This window comes from Myotis brandtii, unplaced genomic scaffold, assembly GCF_000412655.1.
Source record: "Myotis brandtii unplaced genomic scaffold, ASM41265v1 scaffold399, whole genome shotgun sequence".
Classification (NCBI taxonomy): domain Eukaryota; kingdom Metazoa; phylum Chordata; class Mammalia; order Chiroptera; family Vespertilionidae; genus Myotis; species Myotis brandtii.
Genome location: NW_005365325.1, coordinates 2854238 through 2881603, shown reverse-complemented (window position 1 = coordinate 2881603; position 27366 = coordinate 2854238). Strand labels below are relative to the sequence as shown.

General features: G+C 37.5%; 1 protein-coding gene across 4 annotated transcripts in view; it reads left to right on the top strand.

The window, feature by feature from the left end:
• Positions 1–27366, top strand: part of METTL15 (methyltransferase like 15) — a 177439-nt gene that overhangs the window by 109713 nt on the left and 40360 nt on the right. The window lies entirely within an intron of this gene.

Below are 27366 nucleotides of genomic sequence, written 5' to 3'. Positions count from 1 at the left end.
CCCCCCCGAGTGCACAAATTTTTGTGCCCCGGGCCTCTAGTCCTATCTAATAAAGAGAGAATATGCAAATTGACTGTCATGCTATCACAAAGATGGCGGCACCCACAGGGGAGGTGGGATTTCCGTAACACAAGATGGCTGCACCCACAGTGGAGGCCGAGTTCTCGTAATGAGCCTTAACGAACAATCAGCAGGGACCTGAGGCTGCGCCCCCCACCTGGTGGGGCTTGACAGGGGACCTCAGGCCGTGCCCCCGGCACCAGGGGACCTGAGGCTGCGCCCCCCTCCTGGCGCCGGGCCAGGGACCTGAGGCTGTTCCCCCCAACCCGGCAGAGATTGACGGGGGACCTGAGGCTGTGCCCCCCACCCAGCAGGACTTGTCGGGGGAATCTCAGGCCATGCCCCCCACCCGGGAGGGCTTGATGAGGGACCTCAGGCCATGTCCCCCACTGTGGAACCGGGCCAGCGGATCTCAGGCCTTGACTTCCACCCTGGCACTGGGCCAGGGGACCTCATGCTGCGCCGCCCACCCTGGCATCTGGTCAAGGGACCTCAGGCCATGCCCCCTGCCCTGGCGCCAGGCCAGAGAACCAGAGGGTGTGCTGGGGGACCTAAGGCTGTGCCCCCCTCCTGGCGCTGGGCCGGGGGTCCTGAGGCTGTGTCCCCTGCCCAGAGGGGCTTGACGGGGGATCTCAGACGGCAACCCCTGCCTGGCGGGGCTTGACGGGGAATCTCAGATCGCATCCCCCACCCAGGAGGGCTTGACGAGGGACCTCAGGCCGCGCCACCCACCCTGGCATTGGGCCGAGGGACCTCAGGCCATACCCCCTGCCCCAGCGCCAGGCCGGGGAACCAGAGGATGCACTGGGGGACCTGAGGCTGTGCCCCCTGCCCAGCAGGGCTTGACAGGGGACCAGAGGCTGCGCCCCCCACCCTGTGGGGCTTGACGGGGACCATAAGGCTACACCCCCCTCATCTGGCCGGGCTTGATGGGGGACCTGAGGCCGCACCCTCCCCCCCGCGCACCTGGTGCCAGGCCAGGGGACCTGAGGCTGCGCCCCCCACCCAGCAGGGCTTGATCAAGGGTGGGGCCGGCTGGGTGTAGGCCACGGCGTGCCCCAGACTCTGACAGGAGGAAGATTTTCATATACATTTTAGTAATTTTCTTTCATCTCTGACACTTGTATTATAGAGAAAGGACAAATAGCAATATTAAAATAGATTAATCCCCTTTTAATGTGCATGAATTTTGTGCACCGGGCCACTAGTAGGGAGGATAAATGGTGATGGATGGATACTTGACTTGGGGTGGTGAACACACAATGTACTATACAGATGATGTGCTGTAGAATTGTGCACTTGAAATCTGTGTAATTTGGTTAACTAGTGTCACCCCAATAAATTCAGTTTTTAAAAAAGAGAATTGTGTTGTCCAACATATATATATGATAGCAACTCATTGAGCACTTTTAAGAATTGAATTTCTTAATTGTAATGAGTTTAAATTTAAAAAGAAATCAACACTTGCTTAAATTATTGGAATCATTGTACCTATTTTTAGAGTAATTTGTGCATGTGAATCTATTCTTTCAACTGTAAGTTTTAAGAAATCTAAATTCAGATCAAGTATTTCTGATGAAATGATGAAACTTTGGCATTTGAATTGAGATGTTCTATAAATGTAAAATACACACTGGATTTCAAAGTATGGAAAAAGAGAATGTAAAAGATCTCAGTATTAAGTTTTATATTTATTAACATATCCATGATGGATATATTTATCCATATAACTTTATACATGCTTATAATTTCTCAGGAGGAAAAATTACTGAAATTGTAATATGTGAATTAAAAATACTTATTTTGAGCCCTAACTGGTTTGGCTTAGTGTATAGAACGTTGGACTGCGGACTCAAGGGCCCCAGGTTCTATTCCGGTCAAGGGCATGTACCTTGGTTGCAAGCACATCCCCAGTAGGGGGTGTGCAGGAGACAGCCGATTGATGTTTCTAACTCTCTATCCCTCTCCCTTCCTCTCTGTAAAAAAATCAATAAAATATATTTAAAAATACTTATTTTGAATTGTGGTAAATATTGCCACAATTGTATAATTTTTAATAACATAGTTTTTGATTTTGTTCTGTGACTGGTTTTCTTACTTTTGTAGGCCATTAAATTTGTTCAAGAAAAGGAACTTTTCAAAAAAAAGTATGTTTATTATGTACCCCTTTTACTGTTTTATGAAGTTAATTGGCTCATACTTTTATGTTATAAACATCAATGTTAGGCTCTTTTATAATTTGTCCCCCAAATCAAGGCTTATATAAGGCAGAACCTGAGAACATTCTCAGATTGATTGGTAATTGGAACAGAGCTTCCTGGGGGGGAAGAAAATACTTTGCTATAAATCCGGAACTAAAAACGTATTCTCCCTTATTGGGTTGCTGACGTCTTTGTCCCATAATCAACTTTTAGAGGTACAGCAAGGTGGCTGAAAGGTAAAGTGAGTTAACAATTAATAAGGTTTTTGCGTCACTTTTTATTTTTAAATCATTTACTAACAAGTCATCCAGGGGTTGAAATCAACCAGAAAAATAATCCAAGGACAGCTGTTAAACAGTTTATTTTAACCAACAATGACTGGTTAAAATAAATTAAAGTAGGGTAACTATGATATTAATTTCAAAATTTTTCAACTTATTCAAATCATATTTTTGAGTTTGACAATAGCTTGTATCAAATTCTTGGTAATTTATATTTAGTTGAAGACAGCAATGAGAGTATTTGAAAGAGAACATTGTTGATTTATTTTGCAAATCTCATCAGTTTACTCACTAGTTGAAAACCTTTAGTGGTTTCTCATCTTTTAAAAATGAAATTTAGCGTCTTTTTGTCAGATGGTCTATGTCTACCCCTACATCCCTATCACCTAATCTTTTTTTGTTCCAATCTGCAGTTCCTTCTTTTCATTGTATCTGTACCACCTTTCCAGCTCCTTCACCTGAAAACTCCTACTACTCTAGCAAGCAAGCCTTGGTTGGCCTCCCAGGTCCAGGTCAGGTATCTTCTTTGTGTTCCTTAACATCTACATCTTATCTCTATCATAGAATTTATTATATTATAGAGCTCTTACATGTTTGTCTCTTCTGCTACATGCGATTATCTTGATATAAGGATTTTTTTTTCAATCCTCTTTGTTTAAAACAGCGTTATAAAAGGAACTGATAGATATGTGACAATGAATAAATTGGGGAATAAGACATTTCACTTGGGAATGGAACAACTACAGATGGTTTTAAATTCAAAATATGACACTTTTTACTCAGAGAAACTAACTAATATAACTTTCTAATTACAGTTTATTTTTCTATTGTAAAAAGTAATATAAACTTATAGAAAACATTTGAAAAAAGTACACAAAACTCACAGTCACCATCATTTAAAGTCTGTAGGTTTGTGATATTCTTTTCTACCAGTGGTTGTTTGTTTGTTTTTTTTGTTTGTGAGATGTTAAAATCTCTGACTGTAATTATGGATTTTTCTTTTTCTTCTTTCAGTTCTATCAGTTTTTGCTGCTGCATGTATTTTGAAGTTCTGTTACTAAGTAATAAAAATTAGAAGTGCTACTTCTACCTCTTATCATTAGGTACTCAGCTAAAAATTGAAATGCCCCTCTGGTACTCTACCTAATATTGTATTATAACATGTAAATATATCATTTTCTAAATTAGGTTTTATATTCTGTAAAGGGAGAGATTATGCCTCTCAAATCTTGATATTTCCTTGTTGCTTTTCATTTCATAAAGGGTTTAGTAAGTGTTCATTAATGGATAGGTCATTTCTTTACATCATTAAACAGTTAATGCTCATCCATTATACACATTATTATGTTGTGTAATTTAGCTTCTTTGCCCTATTAAACAAATGATGCTATTATGTGATATTGTGCTAATTTAGTGTACACTAAGGAGATATTTTATAATTTTTTTAAATGATGTTTCTCATACATCATTTGCTTCTTGCGCATAAAAGTAGGGGCACAGGAGCCTAACTATGTAACTTTCTGGGCAGTATGCATGGCTGATTCAGTGAAACTAATTATTAATTCAAAGGCCAAAGCAACCTTCTCTTAGTTTTCTTTTCTAGGATATCACCTTCAATTCTGTTTTTCACCTGCCAGAAAAAGTATCTCCTCTCTTGTTATCAGTGACCTTTGACTTGTCAGTAGCATTCAAAACATTGTTATTTCTGCATCACTAATAAGATGTATCAGGTCAACCACCTTGTCAATTTTAGCTCATCACTTTCCTATTCCACTTGCATTATTTGTGGTTGGGGTATATGAGAGGAGTTTCAGGGATTTCTGCAGATATTTTGGGAATGGGCGATTCTTGATTCAAAACAGGAGAATCTGGATTTTTCTTTCATCCTGTTAACAAAGCCTTTCTTCAGACACACCTGAAATATATCTTGTTCTTTACACTCTGTGACTTTCTAACCTTCCATGGGTTACTCAGTAGGTAGATCTAAAGTTTTCCTACTATCAAGAGGAATAGTTGAGTAAAATTCAAAGAGATGGCAAAATTACTCCCCTTGCTTCTCTCACCATGCTCCCATCACACTATTTACTATTTTCTAGCAAAGGGGTGAAGAAAAAAAAAAAAAGATCATTCTTTAGCCCATTCCACTATTGCTAAATTAGAAACTTCCTATTTTGGTCAAAATTTTGTTTCACTCTTCAACATAACTCTCTCAACAGTAAATTTCTGATTGTACTTCTGTTTGATGATTATTCAAGCCATATAAGATCTAATTTGCATTCGCTTTAAAATGAAATTGACTCTATCAATGAGCATCTTATTATTATTGACTATAATACACAATTGAGGCATCTTTCAGGGGTTTTCTACTTTACAGTTTTACATCTAATTCTAGGATGAGACAGTACAATTACTCTATTTTGATTGTAAATTCCTATTTTTAAAAAAATATTTCTGAAAAATTACTGATATTCATAACATAATAATGCATTTTTTTGCATTCTGAAAATGTACTATTCCTTATTGGTTAAAATATTATTATTATAGCTATCAAGAGAGATATACCTTGGTAGTGTATGAATCACTTTGAGATACATAAATATTTTTAATTTGACAACTTGTATACTTTAGGACTAGACAAAGTAAAATACAGCATTTTTAAATCTGAAATTTAAGGAGCAGGGCATCCTAAACTACCAGATACTATTTTGGTATAATCTAACACCTTTGTTGACATTTTATTGGATATAAATCAAAACGTATCAGGTTGCATAGCGACAATATGGTTCACCAGGCATTCTATTTTTATAACTTTATTTAAAACTGACATGTAACTTGCTGTACCTGAAACCCCAAGTGAGCCAGTTATTGGAGTGTAACAAAGTTTTGACGTCAGAGTAGCTATTTATTCCACTGGAAACCATTAGTGATGCATTACCCTTTGGCACTGCTGTTTTTTGCAGAAACATGGTTAAAATTTTATGACTGATTTTGACCAATTAGATTTCTTTCCCTCTTAGAACTAAGAAATTATATATAATACGTAAATATATATCCATGTGTGTATATATAATAAACATATGCTTTATATTCCTAAGATGTGTAATATGTATTTAAATATGATTTTTATATATGTATATACTAACATCCTCTTAAAGCCTTTTTAAAGCATGTAATCAAAAGCCAAGTATTATGGTTTAATTTTTTTTAATTTCAAAACTTATTCCTATTTTATGGGAGGGGATTAGCTTCATATTATTATGGTTGCTTATTACCAGAGTTGTGGATATGATTAGCTGCATAGTTCTACCATGTTTGCTAACATTATTGCTTTCACTCTACCTAAGAGGACTCCTTAACATATCAATTGGTTTCTACCAACAATAGATTCTTTGGAAGTGATGGGGCAATATCATTTTGTATAAATGTAGTATAATCAATTACAGTCGGCTTTTCCTCCTTCTTAACTTTTTTCTTTCCTGAAGCTACTTAATTATGCACTGTCCTTCCATGCATGGAGTTCAAGTCCCTTGACTCCTGAGCCAGCCAGGTGCTAGTCTGCATGCTGAGCTCTGCCAGTGCATTTCAAATGGGATCTGATGGGATCACTATTTGGAGTTAAGAAGAGCAAAAGATTTCAGGGTTGTTGTTTTTTAATTTAGTGATCCAGCTGCTCTTAAAACCCTGCATAAAACAATACCAGGTTTGTGTTGGTGAAATAACTCATTTGTGTCATTTAAGGATATGCCTGTCCACTTAATCTGAGGAGAGAAAGTTAATTCTCTCAAATTTAAGTGTGAGACCTTAAATTCAATAATAATTATTACAGTTATTTAATGTATTGTCTACTTATCAATTCTCACATGTTATTGAATTAATTGTTTCCCTGTGGAAAATTCAAAGTCTTATATATAAACCTAATAGGAGAGCTCCATATTAGTAACTCTTTTCTCCTGAAATTCAGAAAAATAAAACCATAATATTTGGCTTTTTATTATAAACTTTAAAAAGGCTTTATGTGGAAAATGTTAGTATATACATATGTAAAAATCATATTTAAATATATATTATGCATCTTAGAAATATAAAGCATATGTATATTATATATACATACAGACTCTTTTGAGATGCAAAATGTGTAGGATGATTTCCAATTCTAAAAGTACTGTATTTCTTACAAAGCGTTATAATATTGCACATTGGTTAAAAGTGGAGGTGGAAACAGAGCAAACAGAGTTAGAACCTCAGGCTGCCACTACCTCTGACAATGAATAGGTTATTTCAAAATTCTGAGTCAATTTACTGACCTATAAAATAGGTATAGTGATAACTTCCTCAAAGTTTTTCGTTTTGTAATGATTAAATGAAATAACAACTATAAATCCTTAACTCAATGTCTGGCACATAGTATAACTCCATAAATAGTAACTATCATTTGTGCTATTGGACTTGGTCACTCTTGTCTGCCGGGGCAGTATGGAGTAGTGCCTAATAACATAGGCTTTAGAACCTGCACTTTAGTCCTGGGTTAGAATCCCAGCTCTACTACTTACGAGCTATGTAACCTTTAATCTTAACTCTGCTGCCCCAGTGTCCCCCTATGTGTAATATGAGGGAATATAATAATACCTATCTTAGATGTGTTTTCTTATATGCTTTAATATAAGGAAAGTGCTTAGAACAGTGCCTGACATATAGTATGGGTTCAATAAATGTTAGTTATTATTATACCAAAATTGCTGAATCTTAATGCCCCGGTATTTTAGAGGCATTTTAAGTCCATCCCTGACATTTCATAATGATTAAACAGGCCCAGCTAGAAATGATTTGCCTGAAGACATACATCATTTCTGGACATTTTGGTATCTAGCCCAGTTATCCTTCCAATAGCCTTTCAATAAATATTTATTGTAACTCAAATAATTGACACCAAAGTCTGAATGAATTCTTTTTAGTACTTACTGCAAAATCATGTTATTTCAGTTTTGTTGTTGGATTATTTTAAAGTTGAGATATGTAATCCCTCCAAGAAACCTAGTTGTGATGATGGGTTGAGATATTTCTGATTCAAGATTAATATTTGGATTGTTCCTGTTCTCATGCATACAATAAGTTTTTCATCAAGCAGATAATCTCAGTCTCATGATACCTGTAGTGACCTAACCATTCACGTTGGTGACATAGATATCTCTAATTCCATTTCTTTACTGCTTCCTCCTTCTCAGGGGTGGATGCTAAAACTAGAGCAATGAATAGACTTTTTCTCCTGCATGCCATTCTACTTTTTTTTTTTTAAAGTGTATACATAGCTCAAGGATTACTATATTAAGAAGTTGTTGAATCAGTTTCATCACAGAGATGTGCAAACAGATGCCCTGAATCAACCTCTCCAAGCTATCTATAGTAATACTTTGACATCTTGGTCTTGGGGTTGACCTGAGTTTAATTCTTAGCTTTATCACCAGTAGCTGTGTGACCTTGAGCAATTGACTCATTATCAAATATTTATTGAGTGTCCATTCTATTCCTATTATGGTGCTAGGTAATCACATAGAAAGATGTATAAGAAAAATATCCTCTAAGTTTAAGTTTCAATAATTATATATGGAGGACAAAAGTGTTTACATTATTATATCATTCATAGGATTATGATGAAGGTTAAAATGTGATCACCTAAGGTAGAAAACATTTTGTGAATCATTAAGTTGGGCATTATTATCCACTGTGAGGTCTTTGAAAGCAGGGACCACGTATTAGTTTTGTTGCCCTAATATTTAACATAGTACCTGATACACAGAAATGTTCAGAAAATGTCAGACTGATTTTCTTAAAAACTAGAGGCCAGATGCACGAATTTGTGCACCAGTGGGGTCCCTTGGCCTGGCCTGCAGGATGGGGCTGAAACTGGCTCTCCAACATCCCCTGAGAGGACCCTGATTGCGAGAGGGTGCAGGCCAGGTTGAGGGACTTCACCAGTGCATGATCAGGGCAGGGGAGGGATGCAGGAGGTTGGCCAGCTGGGGAGGGACTGTGGGAGGGCTCCAGTGTGTGTCTGGCCCATCTTGCTCAGTCCCGATCGGCTGGACCCCAGCAGCAAGCTAACCTACCAGTTGGAGGTCTACTCCCTGGTGGTCAGTGCACGTCATAGCAAGTGGTTGAGCAGCCTTAGCATATCATTAGCATATTATGCTTTGATTGGTTGAATGGATGACCGACACTTAGCATTATTAGGCTTTTATTATACAGTGGGGCCTTGACTTACGAGTGTCCCGACTAACGAGTTTTTTGAGATACCAGCTGTCTCTTGGCCGATTTTTTTGCATTGAGTTGACAGAGTAATTTGAGTTAGTGAGCTCCTTAACGAGCTCCTTAATGAGCTCGGTCTCGGAACGAATTAAACTCGTAAGTCAAGGCCCCACTGTATAGGATTTCAAAAGCATCTATGTATTCATAGAAGAATATTATCATTTTAAAGTTTAAACTTAAAATATAGATCATTTATTATTTTGATTTTTCTAGCTGGATTCCACATATACTCAGAATTATGTGGAACATTCCTATGGGATTTCCTGGAAAAATGTGGTCTTAGACAAAGTTATATTTATATTTGCAGTGTTATCAGGAGGCCCTACTTTCTGCAATGTAATGTAGGATTTAAATGAAAAGAAATTATAAAATTGATTAAATCTATTATGACCAAGAACTAGTATTATTTTTATGGAGCCAGAGCCACAATTAGCCTCTGGGTTTTAAAATAATTTAATGTCATATATAAATATATTTAGTGGCTGAATATATATTTTGTTCCTGAACTTTAATAATCTTTGGATAATAAAATCTAATTGGCATAGTATTTAAGTTCTTAAAATCTTTCTAATTATTTGAACAATATATGCTTATTAATGTTATTAAATGGATTAGAAGTACAAACTTCAGCACACTAGACCACATCTAAAAATCTTTCATGCTTTGTATTTCAAGTTAAGAATGTAAGAAGTAGGACTGTGCTCACAGCCCACAAAGGAGTGCACCTAAGAGTGCCAAGCTCAGGTGACTGGGGAGGCTGAGCCACTGGGTCCTATAGGACACCTACTACACAAGACCACTCTATTAACTCAAGGAGACATAGCAGCTCTACCCAATACATAGAAATAAACACAGGGGAGCATCCAAAATGTGGAGACAAAGAAACATGTCACAAATGAAAGAAATGTAAGAAAGCAAACTACTGGATATAGAGTTCAAAACCACAGTTACGAGGTTACTCGAGAAACTTTTAGAAACCTCAAGGAACTTAGTGAGACCTTCAAGGATCTTAGTGAGAATGCCAAAAAAATGGAAAAGGACCAGTCTGAAACTAAGCATATACTGACTGAAATAAAGAATAACACTGGTATACAGGGATTCAACAGTAGAGTAGAAGATTCCGAGAATCAAATCAAATGATTTGAAACACGAGGAAGCAAAAAATACCCAACCAGAAGAGCAAAAAGAATAAAAAAAATATGAAGATAGTATAAGGAGCCTCTGGGACAACTTCAAGCATATCACTATTTGCATTATGGGGGTGCCAGAAGAAGAGAGAGAGCAAGATATTGAAAAACCTATTTGAAGAAATAATGACAGAAAACTTCCCCTACCTGGTGAAATAGACTTATAATTCCAGGAAGTACAGAGAGTCACAAACAAGAGGAACCAAAGAGGACCACACCAAGACACATCAGAATTAAAATGCCAAGGGCTAAAGACAAAGAGAGAATCTTAAAAGCAACAAGAGAAAAGCAGTTAGTTACCTATAAGGAAATACCCATAGGACTGTCAGTTGATCTCAACAGAAACTGTGCAGGCCAGAAGGGAGTGGCAAGAAATATTCAAAGTGATGAATAGCAAGAACCTACAACCAAGATTACTCTACCCAGCAAAGCTATTATTTAAAATTGAAGATCAGATAAAGAGCTTCACAGACAAGAAAAAGCTAAAGGAGTTCATCACCACCAAACCAGTATTATAAGAAATGTTGAAGGGTATTCTTTAAGAAGTGGAAGAGGAAGAAAAAAAGATAAAAAATATGAACAATACAATGGCAACAAATACATACCTATCAACAATTGAATCTAAAAATCAAAATAAACGAATAAGAAATCTCATGAACAGAATAAACATGAATAAAATAGAATCAGAGTCATAGAAATGGAACAGACTGCTGATTCTCAGAGGGAAGGGGGCAGGAAGAGATTAAATAAAGATCTTATCTGCATATATGCATTACCTATGGAAACAGACAATTGGGTGGGGAAGGCCTGGGGCAGGGCAGGAACCAGGTGGAGGGGGGCAATGAGGAAAGAAAAGAGGAACATCGGTAATACTCTCAACAATAAAGATTTCAAAAAAAAAAAGATTAATCTGGGAGTGGGGGTAGAATGTAGGAAGTGAGTCCAGCCTGTGTTGCTCAGTGGTTGAGCATCGGCCTGTGAACCAGGAGGTCACAGTTCATTTTCCAGTCAGGGCACATGCCTGGGTTGCAAGTTCGATCCCTGGTAGGGGCCATGCAGGAGGCAGCTAATCAGTGATTCTCATCATTGATGTTTCTACCCCTCTCTCCCTCTCCCTCTGTGAAATCAATAAAATGATTTTTTTTTTTAAAAAAGAGAGAATGTAGGGAGTGAAATATTGGAAATATTGTAGACCAAAACATATCAGTATTGAACAACATTAACCTGACCCAAAAAATCAGATCCTAGAGATTATCCTTACTTTGTACTTACAGCCTTACACCTAATCACCCCTTTAAAAAGTAACAGCGCTCCAGATATACATAAACTAAATTCATGCTTGGTTTAGGAGATTACCTCCCAACATTCTTGCAAAATGAGAAATACACAGTAGTCAAAGGAATAAAACTCAGCAACTGAAAATTCCAGAAAAGCCCTTTTGGAGACAGGTTACTGGAAAATAGTATGGCTAAAAGAAATGTCCTTCTGACACACACTCAGCTAAGTAATTTGCATTTACAGAGGCAATGAATTTTTCTCCCACTGAACTTTAAAAAAAAAAGCAATGAAATTCCACTAAAATCTCACACTATCCATTTTAAGTTTTAATGAACATTTTTCAAGAGGTCAGAAAGGCCATGTTTTCTTTTCCTTAGAATAAAACCATTAGCTCTTTGCCATAATCTTCTTGTCATATTACATAATGACCATGCTGAGGTTTGAAGCTAATGAGAACTGCCACCAGGAGAAAGATCCACATGCCTTTTCCTTCTCTGGATGCACCACTTGAATATGCTAGTGAGCACTCAATTTTGCTAGAAAATTTGGTATGTCTTCCTAGGGCAGTGATGGCGAACCTATGACACGCGTGTCAGAGGTGACACGCGAACTCATTTTTTTGGTTGATTTTTCTTTGTTAAATGGCATTTAAATATATAAAATAAATATCAAAAATATAAATCTTTGTTTTACTATGGTTGCAAATATCAAAAAATTTCTATATGTGACACCGCACCAGAGTTAAGTTAGGGTTTTTCAAAATGCTGACACGCCGAGCTTAAAAGGTTCGCCATCACTGTCCTAGGGCATCAGTTTGTCTAAGGTCAACATTGTTTTACAATTAAATATTATTTTATATGAAAATAAACGCAAATATATCAGAGTAGGTAAAATGCCTATTAATTAAAAAATTCAAATGTCAGACTTAATTATCTGAATTTTGAGCTAATGATTGCTCTCTTTATTTGAAAAACACTGCTGACTTCCATCAGACATTTTCTATTTATTTATTTATTTACTTTTTAATATATTTCTATTGATTTTAGAGAGGAAGGGAGAGGGAGATAGAGATAGAAACATCAATGAGAAGAGAAAATCATTGATCGACTGCCTCCTGCACACCCCACAGCGGGGATCGAGCCTGCAACCTGGGTATGTGCCCTGACCAGGAATTGAACCATGACCTCCTGGTTCATAAGTTGATATTCAACCAATGAATCACACCAGCTGGGCTTCCCTTTATTTTTAAATACTTGGTTGTACTTAGTGATTTTATTTATTTATTTAAAACTTAATTTAAGGTGCCATTTTATCTATCAAAAGAGACTAGGGTGATTTGGTCATTATAGACGTACACACTTGGAGTTAAGCCAGTTCATGTGTGACAGGTTAGTACCCCCACACCACTTTCTTTGTGCTGGTGACCTGGCTGCTGGAATTTCTCTCTTCCCTCTGGGAGGGAGAGGCATACACACCTACTTCCCAAGTCTCAGTGTTCCTAGTAGCTTTCATCCCTCACCTTATGTGCAACCATTATCCTTTACTATAATAGTAAGCATTTAATTTATCTTTCTCATTTACGTTATGCTTGTTGTGTATATCCTATATAATAAAAGGCTAATATGCAAATCGACCGAATGGTGGAACGACTGGTCTCTATGACGCTCATTGACCACCAGGGGGCAGACACTCAACCCAGAAGCTGCCCCCTGGTAGTCAGTGCATTCCCACAGGGGGAGCGCCGCTTAGCCAGAAGCTGGGCTCCACGGCAGTGCTAAGGACCCCTCAGGGGATGTCCACCTTCTGGCTGACATCATTCGGACATCCATCAGTCAGACATCCCTCAAGGGCTCCCATACTGTGAGAGGGCGTGGGCTGGGCTGAGGGGGACCCCCCCAACCCCCACCACCAAGTGCATGAATTTTGTGCACCGGGCCTCTAGTTTAGTTTATAAAATCTATCATCAGCCTCAAGAGTTTACCATTCCTCATGGGTACAAATGCCTAAACCTCTTTTGTTTTGGGCTGTATTTAAGCATTGCTCCTTAGAAAGCGCTATCAATGAGAGCACTCAGGAAAATCCCCCACATACAGCATACTTGTCTTGATGTTTAAAATTTGTAATTAAACACCCATAATTTCAGATGATTGTGATATTCACTCTTAATTAGATACCTCTAGATTAAATGATTTGGCCCCTTCAGATCTGGATAAAGGCAGTCATCCAAGCATCCTGAATCAACAATGCCAAACATTCAAAACAATTAATGTTGAAGTCGTGATAGAATTTCCTGAATAACTGATAGAATCAATGGTATATTTTGGCAGTGTATATGCATGGCAATTATTTAGAGACTGAATTCATCTAAATTACTTCCAGAAGAAGTAAGTTTTAGAAAGTGCTGCCCAGAAAGATGGACATTTCTCATTCCAGTTGTCACACTAAGCTTTCTAGAAAATTAGGTAAGAAGGTAGACTGGAGTGAAGTTATGTACCATACAGGAGCCAAACATATTATAAATCAAAGAAGGAGCATCTTAAAGGCCATTTTGCAATTGCAATCTGATAATTGTTACCTAGAAAAACACAGACTGTATGTAAAAGAAATCTTTCTATGTACAAAATAAAATGCCCTTTTTCTGGGACATTTTGAAGAATACTCCAAAATGGAATTTCGTTTAAATAGTATTGTGATTGGAATTGGACTGGTGACCCTTTGGTGCATGGGATGATGCTCAACCAACTGAGCCACACCAGCCAGGGCACATGCCCAGGTTCGGTCCCCAGTCAGGGTGCGTGCTGCAAGCAACTGATTGTTTCACTCCCACATGGATGTTTCTCTTACCATCTCCCTTCCTCTATAAAATAAATAAAACCATACTAATTCATATTGTGATTGTAATACCACCCTTCAAAGTAAAGTACTTCAAACTTCTCTTCTTTGGTGAATTAAATATTAACCTTAACTGAGTTCCCTGGATTTGATTGGTATAAATTGTGAGTTTTATTTCCTGTCTTAATAGAACATGATAGCATTTTTTTTCTTTTTAAGTACGTCCATGATATTGTGGGTGGCAAGATATTATAAACTTAAAATACACTTTTTAAAATTAACTGTCTGTGATTATAAGGTGGGTCCAGGAAGGTTGTCATAACTCTTGGAAATGTGAAGAATTCACATCTAAAATTTATGTTCTCATAACAATTGCATAGAATTAAACTTATGGGATACACACTATATAACTATTTCTTCCTCCAAGGCCTGTATCTTACTATGTATCTTACATTTCTTCCTTAGTATTTTGATTACATGTATGTATGTTGGAAAAAACATTGAGTTATTACTAAGTGTTCTCATTTTTGATGCCTTAAAAATATATTAATGTCTCCCAAAATCATCACCATCTTTATCCAAAAAAAGTTCGTTGCACACTTATAGTTTTTTAGGTGCTGCACATAAAAAAAGTATGACATGGTCCATATGACCCTAAAGAAACTTAGGTTTTTGTTTCAGAGACATCAGGATACATACATAAAAAGATAAATAATATTAAAAAGTAGCATGGAGTATGTGCCAAATGAATCAGTAAGCTCTATCACAGTCTAGAAGAAGAAATTATCACCAAGCATTGAACAGTACAGTATTTGTATGACAGGGAAAGGGAGAGGGACAGGAAGAGAACAGATAGAATGAATATTAATTTAGGGGAATAGGATTTATGCACTGAGGATATAGATGTTTTTAATGAGATGTTTTCTGTCTGCTATAGACAGAATTAGAAGTCTTTGAATATATCGATTTTGATTGTCTCCTGGTCCATAAATTCTGTAATCATTGGGATTTTATGTATTTTATTTGTTTGTATCACAGGTGTCTAGAACAGTGCCTGACATTTAGTAGTTGCTCAGTAGGTATTCATTTGTTATTCTTTTTTGTAGTTGAGCACTAGCCATTAATTTCTGAGCTATTTTTATAACTCACAGTAGCCATAGGATTATCTGTTACCTCCTTGTGAGTGGAAAAGTTATGAGGCTTTCCAGAACAGGGGAAGATTACTCTACTGAATAAATTTTGAAAGGATTACTGAGAGATAGAAATGCAGTTGCATTTTATCATTTCTGAAATGTATTTTATTCAATGTGTGAGTTGTGAATCAATGACTAAATCAATTTTTAAAAAGTATTTCCTGAAGGGAAAGAAAATGGCCAGTAAAGGTAATTCTATCAAAGATTTTGAGCAAGGATATCTTTAAATGATGTTTAAAAGTGATCATAATTAATATGAAAATTAAAATAGCTTGGATATATATATACACACACACACACACACACACACACACACACACACACACTGTATATAGCTATGTCTTCAAAGAGCTCTGTGTAGTATGGTAAACATTAACATATCAAAATGTGAACAGTTTTCAAACTATAACAGGGGCACGATAAAAGGGGGGAAGAAATGTAGCCCACTAGGGGCACATAAAAGAAGTTGGAGAAAAATTCTTTGTGGTTCAAAGGTCACAGCCTGCATGCCCTGTATTTGATGTGTTTGCGCAAATCCTTGCCATTGCTTCCAACTCCCAACTGGCAGTGATCAAATGATAACCAATGTATTTAAGGGAAGAAAAACAGCTTGCAGCAGAGGGAGAGAGGTAACATTTATTGAGGGCCTTCCTATGCCTAGGCATTTTTGTAGATATTCTCATGCACATTAATTATATTACTCTTTACAAAAGCTCTGAGAGGTTGAAGTTGCTCTGTTGTCTGCATAGTACAAATGAGGATTCTGAGTCTTGAGGGAATAAATAATTAGAAAGTTAATGATCTGATTCAATCTGACTTCAGAACTTGTTGAAATATTTCTGCTATACCAAGCTGCCTCAGAGGGGAAAGATTTAAATACCATGAGATATAGGGAGCTGAAACTGAGGGAAATGAAATAACTTGTCCAAATCCACAGGAGTAATTAGTAGCAGTCAAGATTTAAAGGTAAGCCTGATGATGCTATTTCCCCTTTCCACTCTACCACTGTTGTTTTAGGAAGAAATAAAACATTTACTTGGTGATCTATATACATTGTACGTATATCTTTCTATATTGTGTGCTCTTGTTCATTTTTACATTCCTGTGTCCAGTACCTGATAGATAATCCTTATTCAGCAAACATTTGAGTACTGAATCTGCAGACCTATAGGTATGAAGAGGTGACACACATTTGAAACAATTAAAGCATTTTTAAAAAAAGAGACAAAATAGACAAATTTGTGGATCCTGGCAAAGTCATAATAGTGAAGAGTTAGAGTTCTGAAATGGTACTAAGTAAATAGAAACTTGTGAAGTATTACAGTGTAGTGTTTAAGAACATATACTATGGAGCCAGAGTGGACTGGGTCTAATTCCAACACTTAGTAATTGACATGGGTAAGTGACTTCCCTCTCTGTACTTATTTCTTCATCTGCAGTATGAGTTACATTGTCACTTACCTCACAGGGTTATCATGAGGATGAAGTGATTTAATAAGTAAGAAAGCACTTATCAGAGTCTGGCACACAGAAAGCACTCTCCCAATGTTTGTTCTTATCGTTGTTTAAATATGAACTTCACGTTACATCCACTGTTTTGGGTCCCTCTGAATTGCTTGCTTGGGAGGCCTAATGAAGTGGTAGAAGCAGCCATGGCCCCTGATTTGTGCCTACAGACCAATAAAATTTAATGACTGGAAAATAGGTAGCACACTGAGATTTCCATGGACCAATGCTGATACTGATGTGAGGAAGACTTGGATCCGCACAGTAAGCAGACCTTCCGCCCAGACAATGATTTGGATTTGGCTCTTCTTATATTCCCTTGTGGAATATTATTAGCTAGGCATGCCCCAGATGCACACACAAAATGAATGATTCAATGTATGATGAAGTGAACCCTGGATTCAGTTAAGGTCAATGAAACAAACTTTAAGTATCTGGGTACTCTTCCTGGCAGCTTCTTAAGACATGTTAATATTGTTCTGCTTTCCATGCTCTGCTTGTCACTCTGGTCCACATGATCAGAGTTCTCTGCATAGCTATCTGCTAGTTCAGTGCACCCTCATATTTCGCTGCAGGGTTCTTGATAACGATTTATGATGGCCTACTGCCGTGTTCGGCAAACTGCGGCTTGCGAGCCACATGTGGCTCTTTGGCCCCTTGAGTGTGGCTCTTCCACAAAATACCAACTTCTGCGCATGGGCCATGAAGTTTCAATCGTACTGTACGTGCGCGCCCGCACGTGGTATTTTGCCAACCACTGGCCTAGTGTATAGTTTAGTTGATCTACATCAAGTTGCCTTTGATGCTGATCCTGACGGGATGCCTTAGTTCCAGTGACCAGTCCAGTTCTAATAACTTTCTAACTTACTCCCTCATGCCTGAATCTCTTCCCATATCCCTGTCCAGGACCTCAGTTTATTCACAACTAGATTATTTGTTCTTTTCAGGAAAATTCTGGTCAATAGTTAGAAGCCTCTGATTTACTGCCACATTTACTTGATAGTAATATGACCAGTTCCACACACATGGCTTTCTCACAAACCCCCTGCAACCACATGCCACTCTCTCCCTGATTATCATGCACTAGTTCTTTCCAGACCTCTGTGCCACAGACTCCTGCTGGCCTCTGCTCTGATTTGTATTCTGGCACCAGAACCTAGCACCTTAGTCAACCACCAGCCACCACTGCATGTTTCCTGTGAAGATTTTAAGAGGAAGCTACCCTTTAAAGGACTCAGTCATCAGAGGAGAATCTAGAACAGTGGTTCTCAACCGTCTGGCCCTTTAAATACAGTTCCTCATGTTGTGACCCAACCATAAAATTATTTTCGTTGCTACTTCATAACTGTAATGTTGCTACTGTTATGAATCATAATGTAAATATCTGATATGCAGGATGGTCTTAGGCGACCCCTGTAAAAGGGTTGTTGGACCACCAAAGGGGTTGCGACCCAGAGGTTGAGAACTGCTGATCTAGAAGATTAGGGGAGAAAACTTTTTTATTTTCTCCTTGCTACTTTTAATTTCACTCCTAAATACAAAGAGTGTGGTATATTATTTGCAAAAATACCCACTATAATTTCTCTCTTCTCTGTATGTATTCTCTTGTAATGTGTCCTCTTTTCATCAAGTGGTGAAGTCTGTTTTCATAATCTTGGAATATGAACTGAGATATGACTTGCTTTGGCTAATGGGATAATAGAAAATGAAACATACTCAGAAACTTAAAAAGTGCTTGCGAATTGGGGTTGTCCCACTTTGCTACTTTTGGATCCAGACCACTCTGGGGAAACCTGGGCGAGCCGACTAATTGCTGGAGACACATGGTCCAGTTATCTTCTTTATTCCAGCCAACTTCCCAACATGTAAGTGAGGTCATATGGGACCAACTGAGCCTTAATAAACTCACTATCAAAATAATCACCAACTGAGCCCAACCCAAATTGCCAACTGACAGAATATGAGCTAATAAATTATTGTTGTTTTAAGCCATTAACTTTTGGGGTAGTTTGTCACACAGCAACAGTTAAATGATTCCGAGAGAAATGAGACCATCATTATTAGTCATTTCTGTGGACCATTTGTATGTTTTTGTCAGTTGTGTATTATGGCAAGGTAAAGTACTGTACTTGAGATTAAAGGTATATCATGATGTTGTAAAGTGTTTATTTAATATTTTGGGTTAAGATAGAGGAATGCTAAATCTTAGGAGAATAAAAATAATAGTGATGTTTTTCTCCCTTAATTTATCTTAGAGTTAATTTCCAAATGCAAAGTTTTTTGTGAAAAGTTGTGTTCAAACTTTACATTTTTAAACTCGTTTTATTCAACAGCCCAATTGTGTGTGTGTTTTTTTTTTTTTAAAAAAAAAAATCTGATTCTACACAAATAACTCTTCTCTCCATGAAACTGAAAATTATTTATCCCAGGGCAACAAAAAGTGCCTTTTTATATCAAACTTTTTATAAGCCATGGGAATTTGGCATTTCTAAGGCTAAGATGGATAAGTACTCTCCTTGACTACAAAATGTTCAACCCTGTGAGTTGGATCCAGTTTATAATTTTGAGGGTAATCTATCCTTAACCCCTACCATTAGACTGTATGCAGTTAGAAGAATGATGAAGTTCTATGTCAATCCTAAATCAAATATACACAGTGCATAGTAGCTATTCTTACATCATCAGTCCCAATATATACTAGAGCACATTAGTCCTTCATAATAAAACAGATCCATAACATGTACTACAAGTGCAGATGACTTGTCAGAGTCAATATTAACAATACTTACCATAGTTAAAGAACCTCAAAAATGGCTTTCAACAACTAAGGTATTACTGGCAATCTATTGCTAAGTGCCTTGACTTTACTTGGGGTTGGGTTGCAGAACCATTCTCTTGTGCTCTGAGTCACAAGCAGCATTCTACTTTCAACTGGGGGAGCCTACGGTAATGACAAATGATGATGACAGTGATCTGACACAAATTGTGCCTGTGTAGTTATGTCTACATATCCTGGTTTGGCTTTATTTTTTTTTGTAAATATACTTTATTGATTTTTTACAGAGAAGAAGGGAGAAATAGAGAGTTAGAAACATTGATGAGAGAGAAACATCGATCAGCTGCCTCCTACACACCTCCATGACCACCATGATCCTTCCTGGCTAGTTAACACTTTTCTGTTACTTGTTTTATAACATTTGTAAATTGCATATGCAAAAATATTGAACATTCAAATTTGAAAGAAAGAAGAAGGGAGGGGGGGGGGGGAAAGAAGTGGAGAGAGGACCTGAGGAAGAAAGGTAGAGAGAAAAGAGAGAAGAAAGAAAGGCAGACAAAAAAAGGGGGAGCGGGCAGGGGACCTGCCTGTCCAAGAAAATTAGCCATAACATAATTTCATATCCTATATAATAAAGAGCTAATATGCTAATTAGACTGGACAGTGGAAAGACCTTCCGGAATGACCAGTGGGTGGGGGGGCGGGGCCACAAGGCAGCCCGGGCTGCGAGGGCTGAGGCAGCCGTAGCTGTGAGAGCCTACTCTTGCACAATTTTCATGCATCGGGACTCTAGTATGAAATAACTCCCCAGGGTCTGAAGTTAAGGCTAAGTTTTCAACAGATTGGTCAGTAAACTTTGTAGATGATTTCTTTACTCTGAGAACAGTCTAGTAATTCTAGAAACATATGACTGATGTAGCATCAGAAAACTCTGCCTTAAACACATGGTTTACTTTATGGCGTGGCCTCATGTTACTTTTCTTCCATATGATAATCTCATACTTGTATATCATTATGCTGAGTTTTGTACCACAAAGATTACATTTTTGTTATTTACTCATAGTGAGGCAAAAAATTATATGAGTATTGTGTATTAAACAGTTATGTTTGAGGGCACTCAAGAATGCAAACATCTCATAAAATATTATTTTTATTTTACAAGTATATTAGTGTCAAGCAGGATAGTAGCTATAATTTATTTGAGGGTTTTGCTGCAGTGTAAAGATTTCTATGGTTAAAGGTAATAGCTGATCCTAAAAGGATTATAGAAAATATGTAGGGCAGAAATTGTACTTAGGTCTGAAATAATTAAACGGAACAAAACTGCACTAGTACAGTTATGGAGGAAACAGGCTTAGCAGTGATATACATGAAAAAGAATCCAGGGTATTAGACAGTATAAGTAAACACTGTGAAATAAACTCTAAAACTATTTTGATCTTATGCTGTATTAATATAATAACTAGAACAAGAGGGGCAAGAATTTACTTTATTCTATACTGATCATTGTGGAATTTAGATCTAGGGACATCATCAAACTGGAACACATTCAGAAAAGAGCAACTAGCACAGTGAAGGAATTTTTGTATGGAGAATAGCCGAAGAAATGAGTTGTTTTATTTAGAGAAAAGAAGACTTGAGGACCATGACAGCTATAATAGTTATGATGTTTTTCATCGCAGGTAAAAGAAAAACCAACTCAAACGGGTTTTGATAATCAAGGTAATTTATGGGTTCATATAACTCACAAGTTCAGAAACAAGTTGGATTTTAGGTGAGGCTCAATCTAGCGGCCTGGTTATTCTTTCTCTCTACTTTGTCTTCTACAGTTTTGGCTAAAACTACTGCCACCCTTTTCCTTCCTTGGGTCATCATCTCTGCTGGTGATAATCAGGGCTGTGTGCTTCTTTCATATCAGGCGAAATTCCAAAAAACTTTGTTCTGCCAGTAACTCATTGGAAGAAAGAATTTTTCCTTCCAATTCCTAGCAAATATCTCTTGCATCTCATCAGCCAGAGTTGTCACACATGCCAGTCTCTGAACAAATTCCAGAGGCTTTGGACCTAGTGTGTGCAAATTAGCTTAACTTACCGGAAATCTACCTCTTCAACTGAGATAGTATATCCATCAGAATTCTCAAGAAAAACAAAATCAATAAGATATACACACATATACCCACACACAGACATGTGTGTGTGCATATATATACATATATAAAGTGATTTATTTCAAGAATTTGGCTCACACAATTGTGGGGACTGGCAAGTCTGAAATTGGTAGGGCAGGCCAGCAGGCTGGAAACTGACATGGGCTGATAATGCAGTCGTGAGGAAGAATGTCTTCTTCCTCTGGGAAACCTCAGTTTTTGCTCTTAAGTTCTTTCAGCTAATTGGATGAGTCACACCCACATTACTGAAGATAATATATTTTACTTAATATTAACCATATCTACAAAATACCTGACGGCAACCCTTAGATGTGTGTCTGCTTGAATATTTGAGCATATCTAAGTTGAGGTAAATATCAGATATGATCAGTTTCTCCCAAAATAAATGGCTGACGTTTTGAGATTCTGTTGAAACAAAAAGATTGGCAACTAAGAGGAAGGTAACAAATATCCTTTACCATAGCTAATTGTAGATATGTGAAAGGCTGCCTTGGGTTATAGGCTTTCAACTGTTTTAAATGGACTGATACCAAGGACAATAGAACTAGCAAGGAGACAGCTATCAACTTAACTAAAAGAGAATTGGCTTTAAAAAAAAGCATACAAAACTAGTGAATTCTTATTACTGGGTGTTCATACATGAGCTAGATTACTGTGCTATAAGGTCTAAAATTAAAGCCAAATATGTGTTCTTGATCTGGGGAAAACTGAGAGACCCTGGAATAGCCTAGCCATAAGTTCTCCCCACTCTACTCCTACCTACAAGCTTTCTTAACCAAATGACCCTCCTTATCAAAGGGATCAGGTACAATATCTGCTTATTTCTGAGTAGCAAGTGTCAGTACCCTGCCAGCCATCAAATTATTCAATAAAGTGAATCACATCATCCCGTGAGAACCAAGGGGACCCCAGCGTATAACCTCCATTTAGCTATGTGTGCCATGCGGTATTTTCCTCCCCTGGGCTGCGAGTATATGAGATTAATAGACTCCTGTCCATCTCATCTGTGCAGTGTCAGGTGCGCTCTATTTAGCCATTTCCATAGTCCTAGAGTGGGAATCCTTCCCTCACCATTGAGGTGAATGGGAGGTGATTAAAACAACGACTTTTCTCCCCCTACCTAGCAGCGATGGTGGAGAGAGAAAAGATTCAACATCAGTTAAATAATTGGAATGAATGATTTGTGAATTGCCCCCCAACCCCAAAATTCAATTATTTATGTTTCTAATGCTAGTATTAGCATTCAATCTGTATTTTCCAAATACAGACATACCTCAGAAAGATTGCAAGTTCACTTCCAGATCACTGCAATAAAGTGAATATCTCAAGTGAGTCACATGAATTTTTTGGTTTCCAATTGCATATACTGTAAATTTCTTGGTTTCCCAGTTTATACTGTAGTCTGTTACGTGTGCAACATATTATGTCTAAAAAATGTACATATCATAATTTAGAAAATACTTTTCTGTTAAAGCAAAATGCTAACCACTATCTGAGTCTTCAGTGAGTTGGGATCATTTTACTGGTGGAGGGTCTTGCCTCATTATCAATGGCTGCTGACTGATCTGGTCAGGTGGTGGTTGCTGAAGGTTGAGGTGGCTGTGGCATTTTCTTAAAATAAGACTACAGTGAAGTTTGATGCATCGATAGACTCTTTTCTTTCACAAACAATTTCTTTATAGCATGCAATCTTGTTGGTAGCATTTTACCCACAATAGAACTTCTTTAAAATTTGGAGTCAATCCTCCCAAACCCTGTTGCTGCTTTATCAACTAAGTGTATGTAATATTTTCAATCCTGTGTTATCGTTTCAATGGTCTTCACAATATCTTCTCCAGAAGTAGATTCCATCTCAACAAACCACTTTGCTTGCTCATCTAAAAGAAGCAGCTCCTCATCTATTAAAGTTTTATGATGAGAATGCAGCAATTCAGTCACATCTTCAGGCTCCACTTCTAATTCTAGTTCTCTTGCTATTTCCATGACATCTGCAGTTACTTCCTCCACTGAAGTATTAAACCCCTCAAAGTCATTCATGAGGGTTGGAATCAACTTCTTCCAGACTCCTGTTAATGATGATATTTTGATCTCTTCCTATGAATCATAGGTGTTCTCGATGACATCGAAAATTCATCTAAAATGGTGAATCTTTGTCAGAAGGTTTTCAATTTACTTTGCCCAGATCCACCACAGGAATCACTGTCTATGGCAGCTATGGCTTCACAAAATGTATTTCTTAATAAAACTTGAAATTCAGAATTACTCTTTGACCCATGCACTGCAGAATGGGTGTTGTGTTAGCAGGCATGAAGACAGCATTAATCTCCTTGTACATCCCATCAGAGCTCTTAGATGACCAGGTAAATTGTCAGTGAACACTACTATTTTGATAGGAATCTTTTTTTCTAAGCAGTTTGTCTCAACAGTGAGCTTAAAATATTCAGGGAACCATATTGTAAGCATATGTGCTATCATCCAGGCTTTGTTGTTTTATTTTTAGAGCACAGGCAGAGAAGATTTAGCGTAATTCTTAAGGGCCCTTGGATTCTTGGAGTGGTAAATGAACATTGGTTTCATCTCAAAGTCACCAGGTGAATTAGCCCCTAACTAGAGAGTCAGCCTGTCCTTTGAAGCTTTGAAGCCAGGCATTGACTTCTCCTCTCTAGCTGTTAATGTCCAAGGAGCCATCATCTTCCAATAGAAGGTTCTTCCTCCTCCATTGAAAATCTGTTGTTTAGTCTAGCCACCTTCATTAATTATTTTAGCAAGATCTGGATAATTTACTGCTTCACCTTGCACTTTTGTGTTACGGAAATGGCTTTTCCCCATAAACTTCATGAACCAACCTCTGGTAGTTTCAAACTTTTCTTTTGCAGTTTTCTCACCTCTCCCAGCCTTCATGGAATTGAATTGAGAAAGGGCCTTGCTCTAGATTAGGTTTTGGCTTAAGGAAATGTTGTGGCTGGGTTGATCTATCTAGACCAGGGGTCGCCAACCTTTCGGACCTAACGGACCACCAGTGGTCCGTGGACCACCAGTTGGTGACCGCTGATCTAGACCACTAAAACTTTCTCCACATCATCAATAAGGCTGTTTTAATTTCTTATAATTTGTGTGTTCCACTGGAGTAGCATTTTTAATTTTTTCAAGAACTTTTCCTTTGAATTCACAGCTTGGCTAACTGGTGCAAGAGTCCTGCCTTTAGGACTATTTCAGTATTGTCATTCCTTCCTCACTAAGCTTAATCATATATAGCTTTTCACTTAAAGTGAGAGATGTATAATTCTTCCTTTCCCTTGAACACTCAGAGAACATTGTAGGGTAATTAGTTGGCTGCATAATTTCAATATTGTTGTGTGTCACAGAATAGGAAGGTCCAAGGAAAGAGTATGAGATGGGAGAATGGCTTGTCAATGGAGCAGTCAGAACACACACAACATTTATTAATAAAGTTCACCATCTTATATTGGTATGATTTGTGGCACCCTAAAACAATTACAATAGTAACATCAGACATCACTGATCATAGATTACTGTAGCAAATATAATCATAATGAAAAAGTTTAAAATATTACAAGAATTATCAAAATGTAGTGACACAGAGACACCAAATCAGCACATGCTGTTGGAAAAATGGCACTGTTAGACTTGCTGGATGCCAGGTTGCCAGAAACCTTCAGTTGTTAAAAAAACAAAAACAAAAACAAAACACCAAAAACAGTATCTGCAAAGCACAGTAAAGCAAGGTGCAATAAAACGAGTATGCCTATAAAGACGTAGCAATTTGTTTATCTGTCCACTGTCAGTTACCACCTATCAGATCATTATGCAAACTATTTATTCATTTCTTTCTTTCAGCTCAAAGCTCAGAATGTCATGCCTTTTTAATCATTTTATTAATCATTATATACCTCCAAATAATTGGTGAGTGAATCTGAAAATAGCTGTCTTCATTAAAATAAAATAAAAACACACACACAATGATCTGTGAATTCCTTCTTAAATGACATAATATAGGGTGTCCCCCAAAAATGTATACACACACTTTGAATAATTATAAAAGCAGTGTTTATTAAAATACATTTCATTTTCAGAATTGAGCTAGCATCTGTTAGAGTGTATATACACTTTTTGGGACACCCTGTGTATAAATAAAACATAAATATAAATTCCCGAACACTGTCAAAATCCACACTCACCCTACCCACCTGTAAATGGAGGGAATGAGGTCTTGGGAATATTGCCCAATTTTTCTCTTCTCGTTCCCTTTCCAAATGCATGCCAGTTGCCCTAAGGCTTCAGAAGAACCCTGAAGGCAGCATCTCACTTTGTGTAGGAAGGAGAATTAGTATAGCTGCAAGGTGATCCCAACTTCTTGCCATTCTGTTGATTTTGAATGCTCATTTACTCCAGATTCCCTGCTGAGAGCTGAAACATTGCTTCTGCAAGAAGGCATTTATTTTAGGTACAGTTTCATTCTTCAGATGTGCAGCTTCACAGCACTGCTATTGTAAATTATAGGGAAAATATGGAGAAAGTTAACATGGTTGGCTTAAAGATGTTTGACATCTTTTTCTGGTGATGTCTGTTTTATTTCTTATTGTATTTAAATTGGCTTACTCATTAAATTTATGAGATAATAATTGACATACATCACTGTATAAGTTTAAGTTGTACAGTATAATGATTTGACTTATATATACTGTTCCTTGGAATGAGAGTTCTTAGGGGTTACTTTCTTTTTAATCCTCACCTGAAGACACGTTTATTGACTTTTTCAGAGAGAGAGAGAAATCAAAACACCAATGTGTGAGAGAGAAACATCCATTGGCTGCCTTCCACATGCTCCTGACTGGGGGTCGAACCCACAATCCAGGTATGTGCCCTGACCAGGAATTGAACCTGTGACTTTTAGGTGCATCGGATGACGCTCCAATCAACTGAGCCACACCGGCCAGGGCAGGAGTTACTTTCTTAGCAGCTTTCATATATACCATACATCAGTGTAAACCAGTGATTCCCAAAGTGGGCGCTACCGCCCCCTGGTGGGTGCTGCAGCGATCCAGGGGGGCGGTGATGGCCACAGGTGCATTTGTTTTAACTTTTTTTGTATTACCTTTCTATTCTGAGTTCAATAAATAGTTTCATAATTTCACACTTCAATGTTTCTAATTTACACCTTTTTTACTATATTTTACGAAAAAGGTAGAAACATTAATACATATGTCTTTCTGTTTAATTGCTATTAAAATTTAAAAAAATTAATTTCCAGGGGGCGCTGAGTAATACTTTTTCTGGAAAGGGGGCAGTAGGCCAAATAAGTTTGGGAACCACTGGTGTAAACTACCAGTAGTAATCAGTTGTACAAACATCCGTAGTACTTATTTATCTGAAAGTTTGTACCTTTTGACCACCTTCATCCAAATTCCCTACCCCATCCCTTGCCTCTAATAACCATGAATCTGATCTCTTCTTCTGTAAATTTGGGTTCCTCTCTCTCTTTTTTAGACTCCACATATAAGTGCAATCATAATTTATCTTTTTCTTAATTATTTTACTTAGCATCATTTCATCCTTGTTGT